The 6,840-nt window shown below is 34.6% G+C and overlaps 1 non-coding gene across 1 annotated transcript; it reads right to left on the reverse strand.

Moving 5' to 3' along the window:
• Positions 1–362: 362 nt before the first annotated feature.
• Positions 363–469, reverse strand: LOC129035894 (U6 spliceosomal RNA). Its single transcript, XR_008502388.1, has one exon. It is a non-coding gene; the product is annotated as a U6 spliceosomal RNA (small nuclear RNA).
• Between the last annotated feature and the right edge of the window lie 6,371 nt (positions 470–6,840).

Here is a 6,840-nt window from a genome sequence, read left to right on the forward strand (position 1 = left end):
TTGTTTCTTGGCTTTTCAGTAATAATCCTTTTGATTGGTGTGAGGTGGTGTCTAATTTTGGTTTTGATTTGCATTTTTCTGATGGTTAGTGATGTTTAGCATTTTTTTATGTTTGTTGTGTGTCTGTCCATGTTTTTTGGCCATTTTTAATGAGGTTATTTGTTTTTTGTTTATTTGTTTAAGTTTCTTATAGATTCTCGCTATTAGATCTTTGTTAAATTCATAGTTTTTTAAATATTTTCTCCCATTCGTAAGTTGTCTGTTTACTTTGTTGATAATTTCTTTTGCTCTGCAGAAGTTAAGTTTAATTTGGTCTCACTTGCCTCACTTTTTGTTTTTGCTGCCATTGCTTTAAGAACTTAAAAAACATGAAATGCCTCATGAATTTGCTTGTCATCCTTGGAGAGGGGCCACGCTAATCTTCCCTGTATTGTTCCAATTTCAGTATATGTGTTGCCAAAGTGAGCATTTATTTCTGAATTATTAACATATTTTTGCAGAAATTATGGTAAGAGTCTAAGTTTCTTTTCAAAGAAACAATTTTAAAATCAACATTTAGAAATCCTAAATGTAATATTTTGAAAATGTTTCAGAATTATATTAGTGAAAATAAGTCTTTGCAATTAATTATTGAGTTTTTAAATAATGTGAAAAGCTAATTTATTGTGAGTAAAGGAGGTTCCACTTAAAAACAATCCATAAAATTTAAATTGGTAATAACAGTTACAGTATATTTAAGACATTTAGAATATTAGCTGTCTTAAAAATTGGTCAAAACTTCATCAAAATTTTTTTCATAACGGTACATCCATTTGTTTATTTACATATTCTTGCTGAGAAGAATTAGAAAAATCTGGAACAAAAAACAAATCTGTTTTGTGATACCAAAGAACTCTCAAGGCAGAGAGTAATTACAAGCCAAAGTCTAGGAGAGAAGGGAAGACTATGGAAGGAAATTGTGAAGTTGAGGCCGTATTATTCCTAAAGGCAAATGCCAATTACACAGACTACTGAGAAGCTGAGAAGCCAAACAAAGCATTTGACAGATTCATGTACAGCAAAGTCAAAAACTGTAGTCCAGCACCCACTAAGAATCAGAGGCTGTGGTAAACATCCTAGTTTCGGATTCAGGACCAAAAAGTACTTTATCTTTAGAATAAGAAGGAAAAGAAAATACAGCATTGGACATTAAAATTTAAAAGAATGGGCGGGGCACGGTGGCTCACGCCTGTAATCCCAGCACTTTGGGAAGCCAAGGCGGGTGGATCACAAGGTCAGGAGATCCAGACCATCCTGGCTAACACGGTGAAACCGTGTCTCTACTAAAAATACAAAAAATTAGCCGGGCGCCTGTAGTCCCAGCTACTCGGGAGGCTGAGGCAGGAGAATGTCGTGAACCCCGGAGGTGGAGCTTGCAGTGAGCCGAGATCGCGCCACTGCACTCTAGCCTGGGCGACAGAGCGAAACTCTGTCTCAAAAACAAAGAAACAAACAAAACTGAAAAGAATGTAGAAGAAAGATAGTAATAAAGATAGGAAGATAAATTAATAAAATGGAAAATAAAAATACAATGGAGATGTGTCTACAATGCCAAAACTAAGGTTCTTTGAAAAGATAAATATGCTGTTAAATCTCTAGTGAGATTTATCAAGACAAATAGAGACAACACAAAAAATATTAAGAATAAAAATGATGCAACACTATAGATTCTATAGACACTTAAAAGGCCAAAAGATGATACTAGTAAAAATGAATTGGAAAATGTAGGTGAAATTAACATATTCGTGTATAAAATTACCATAATATGCAAAAAAAGAAAAATCTGAGTAGTCCCCTAACTACTAAAAAATAAAAGTCAAATCTATAATTTAAAACTCTTCTGCAAAGAAAACTCCAGGTCCAGATAGTTTTACCAGAAAATTCTATCAAATGTTTTAGAAGTAATACACATTGATTTATATACATAAATTCTCCCAGAGAATAGAAGAAAAGAAAATAACTATCAACTTATTTAATGAATCCATCATAATGTTAATCTAAAACAAGACAAGAACGTGAAAAGTAAGAAAGAGAATAAATGTCATGAATTCTAAGTAAGAAGTTAGCAAAAAAATGAGAGAATGGAAAGAATGAAAGGGCTGCTATATTGTTGGAGAAAATATTTGCCACAGAATAAATGATAGAGAACTTCTATAAATCAAGAAGAAAATTTCAGACACCTCAATAAAAATAATAGAAGAGTGACTTGATTTTCAAAATTGGAAATAAGCATTATAACATCAATAAGAGAAATACTACTGAAACAATAATGGAAACCACTACACGTAAACCAGAATTGTTGACAATATCAACTTCTGCTTTGGGAAAGAACACATTAGCTGGTATTGGACTCAGCCTGTTGATGTAAATAACTATACAACTGCACGTAATATATAAGGCTTCTGTTTTCAGACACTGGGTAACAGGCAACAGCAGAGTCAGACCCTTGAGAGAAGGAAAACACATGGTATGAGTTCCATGTTATCCTCAGTTTTGTCCTGGGACACTTTCCAGAATCTGGCACACGGAAAAGAAGCACCATGAAGATTGGCAGTTTTTCTGGGCAGTGGAGGTAGGGCTTCCAGTTTGGAGATGTTAAAGCAACCAGAATTTGCAGGGCAGAGTGCAGAATAGGAAGAAGCCCCGGAAAGGGATAAGCAGAAATCCACAAAGAGTAAGTTATCCTTGGGTTCTAACTGAGGTGTGGGTTGTGTATACTCAGAGGGTAGAAACCATGAGGTATAGCAGAAAGCAACTGTTAGAGCATCTGAAAGCCAAACAGAGGTTTAAAAAGGTCATGTAGTGTCTGAAAACATTGGAGTTCACAATGCCTGGAAACACTGGAGTTCTACTCAACCCAGAGTGAAAGTCTGCACTGAGCACCTTGGACGTGCAGTTGAACCTCAAAAATGTCATGATTTAGGTGAAAGAGCCATATCCTAGAATTAAAGCCACAATTTAGAATTATGTTTACCCTAATAAAACCTAAAATCAAGCCAAACAGGATCAAGAGAATTTAGCTGATTGTCATACAAAACTCAAAAATCTTTAAAATAACACAATATAACATAGACTTCTTAAAATGTATCAACAATGTCCATCACACAATCAAAATTTTTGAACTTGTAAAAAAAATCAGATGTTAAACTCCTTGATACTGCCTATAGCTCAGCGAGACTGTTCATTTTTTTAAATCAGTTTTCTCCTTATGCTTCAGTGTGAATTATTTATTTTCAAATTTACTTAATTTTCTTCTCTTATAAATAATGTACTGTCAAATTTAACATGAAATAACTTTTTATTTATATTTTCACATTTTTATTTATTCATATTTTTTATTTCCATGTCTTACATTTGGTTCTATTTTAGTTTCCTTATTGCTTCTGAAATTCCCCAGAAAGAAAGGGACCCACATCTGGTGAGGGTCTTTGTGTTGACAAATCCCATGGCAGAAAGTCAAAAGTGCAAAGAGAGAAAAGCATATACATGTGGTGAAAAACATCAATGCACAAATCCAAGTAGTACAGCAAATGCTAAAATGAATGCGTATAAGGGGAACAACACCTGGGAACATTGTGGCTATTCTACTGGAAAGCAATAACAAATCAAAAATCTAAAAAGTATCCAGAAGAAAAAAATAAAGACATGTTATATTCAGGAAAACTATGACCAGAAAAAAGACTGATTTCTCATCATAACGATGAAGACCAAAACATAATGGAAGGTCATTTTTAAATTGCTGAACCACAAAAGAAGGAAGGCATCAAGAAAGATTCTACATACTTCAACAATGAGAGTGAAATAAGGTATTTTTGGATTCACTATAGGTGAGATATTTCATCACCAGTAGGTTGTACATGTAATAAATGCTAATGGAAGTGCTTCAGAAAAATAATCCAACTTTCTATCTGGTATGTTACGGGTTGAATTGTGTCCTTCAAAAATTCATACATTGAAGTCCTAACTTTAGTACCTCAAAATGCAAACTTGAAAATAGGATTATTGCAGTTATAATTAATTAGGTTAAGATGAAACCACACTGGAATAGAGTGGACCCCTAATTCAATATGACTGAAGTACCTATAAAAAAGGGAAATTTAAACACATATAATCTAAAATTTCAGAAGCAAGTTAATGGTCCATATGGCAGGAGGGAAGGTATATAACACGAGACAGGTCACAACTCTGTTTCCTGACTTAGATCATCACTATGCAGATTTTTCACCTTGCGATAATTCATTAAGCTGTGTATTTCTAATTTATGCATTTTTCTTTATAGATGTTGCACTCAATAGAAATTGAAAGAAAAACAAGTTGACAATGAAGCAAATGACAATGCTATAATTCTACTCAAGAATTACACTAACACTCTTCTAAAGAGCAAGTAATATTTCTGTTAGGTGTTTTTTTTTTAACTTCAGAGTTGTGTGACCTTATTTATAGGAAGCACAATCTATTGTACATAATAAAAATATAAATTTTAAAACACAATTCAGATCTTGCCATAGCCTACTGAAAACTCCCAGTGACTTGTCACTAGGAACAAAAGCCGCAGCATGGAAGGCTTCGTATGATCTGGCCCCTAGTTGTCATTCTGACTTCATTCCTTGTTTCTCACTTTGTTCCAGACCTCTAGATTCCTCCATGAACCTTGCTTAAACATACTCAGCAGGCCTCCACTTCAGGGTGCCTCCCCTTTTTACTTAGTCTGGAATGTTCTTACCTCACAAATGTGTTCCCCTGCACCATTGTTTTAATCGTGGTGTTGCTCAAGTGGCACCTCCCCAGCAAAGTCTCATCTGAACACCCTATTTTAAATTCCACCCTCACCTACCAGGTACCCCCTCTCTTCTTACTCAGCTTATTACTGGCATTATGTTGCATATTTTTGTTTATGTATTTGCACATAAGCACAAGAAATTTCCCTGTGTGCACATCATTTCTTTGTTAGCATGTAAAATATGCCTGGCATAGAGTAGGCATTCTACATATTCTTGTGAAACGACTAAATGAATGAATACATGAGTTAATGCATGAATACAATGTTTTCAGCAAAGGATTGGGAAACAGACTGGAAAACTTTAATACAATTTACCAATGTCAAGACACTTTTACACTCTGGGTCCACCAGGCTTCAGTTTAGCAAAGTGAAGGCAATTTGTTTACACAAAGAGGCAAAGATGTGGAATTACTTATTAATTGAATTTCTGTGAACTAGAAAACATAGAAGCCATTGTTTACAATGCTATTGGCTGACTGCTCACATTTCTAGGTATAGCTCAGAGTACTCCCAGGGGAAAGAAAATAAAAAAGCCTTGTTAAGAATGTAGTATTCTGCACAGGTTGTTGTTAACTGTTAATTAATTTTATCTTCTCTGGGTACTCAAATCTTTATCCCCTAGCCTAAATATTCCTATTCAACATCTGGTAGGTCTCTTTTAACTCACGAATCTATAATTAATTTTTGAGAATAACTAAAACTAAATTGAGACTCCTTAGAATTGGGTGTGTCTAATTGAGGCACACTATATGTACATATAATTAGTGAAAACGGGGTAAAAAAATAATTTCTGATTCCTAACAATGGTCTCTAATCCAACAGTATCAAGAAACAAATGTTGTCCTCTCTGAATTTTCTTCTTAGTGCATCGTTTGGCTACAGACATCTGCTGTCTATGCTAAAATGTCTTCTTTCTTCAGGAATCTTTCAGATTAATAATTGCAAGCATACGGTTTGCAGTTAGGACTGGCTCCAAGTCCCAGTCTTGAAATCACTAGTTATGTTATCTTGAGTGACTTACCTAAATTCTCCAAGACCCAATTCACCTTTTACAAAAAATGAGATTATTAACTGTACATATTTTTTATGATCATCTTTATTATGAGGCTTAAAAGCAATAAGATTGTGAAATATTCAACTCTGTACTTGGCATACAGTAATCACTCAATAAGTGTAAATCAGTGTAAGAGCCAAAAAGGAATAATATACTTATAGGATAAAATAATTTAATATATTAAGCTTATGTACTTTCTCCATATCAGACATTAAGTATTTAATTTTTATTTGTTAATTCCAAAGGGAGACTTTGTTTTCTCTAGTGTCCTCTGCAAGTTTCTGTCTTTTGTTAGAGTGCTCTGTGTCTATTACCAACCACTCTGTGGGAATATAATTCTTTATTAAGTCAATAAGAGGCAAGATTTATAATCCCCCTTTTGAAAGAATAGTTTCCTCTTGTTTGAGAAAGAGCTTTCCATGGTTTGGAGGCATTGCCAGCATGGTACTTCCTGTGCAACACTACCAAACTTTCCCCAGGAAAGAGTAAGTCAAGGAGCTACCAGTTCATCGCTTAATGCTCCTTGTCTGGGTTGCATGGGTTACTATACACACGAATAGTGAATAGTGTCCTCTATTTGATATTTGGCTCTGCTCTGCCAAGAGTTTTTGCTGTTGCATTACACTTGCTCAGTCTAGTTATGTCTCTTATATTTTGAGACTTGGAAATGGAATGTCAGCTCTTCAGTTCCAAAGGCACCACCTGAGGCTGTTGTGTGATTCAAGTATTTTCATCTCCTCCTGCTCTTTTGCTTTGAAATCAGTAAGGTTATGTGTAATCAAAGAACAAATATGATCGCTCAAAGGAAAATTAGTGGCTGGTAAATTTAGAACTAACCCCTCATATGCGACTTCACACAGAGATTGTTTTTCATCTTTCTCTGCGTGTCACATAGCTCATCTAAATGAGAAGTACAAATGTTTTCAAAGGCAGCTCCATACATAGCTCAAAACTGTGAAATAATGGT

The sequence above is a fragment of the Pongo pygmaeus genome, chromosome 3, assembly GCF_028885625.2.
Source record: "Pongo pygmaeus isolate AG05252 chromosome 3, NHGRI_mPonPyg2-v2.0_pri, whole genome shotgun sequence".
Classification (NCBI taxonomy): Eukaryota; Metazoa; Chordata; class Mammalia; order Primates; family Hominidae; genus Pongo; species Pongo pygmaeus.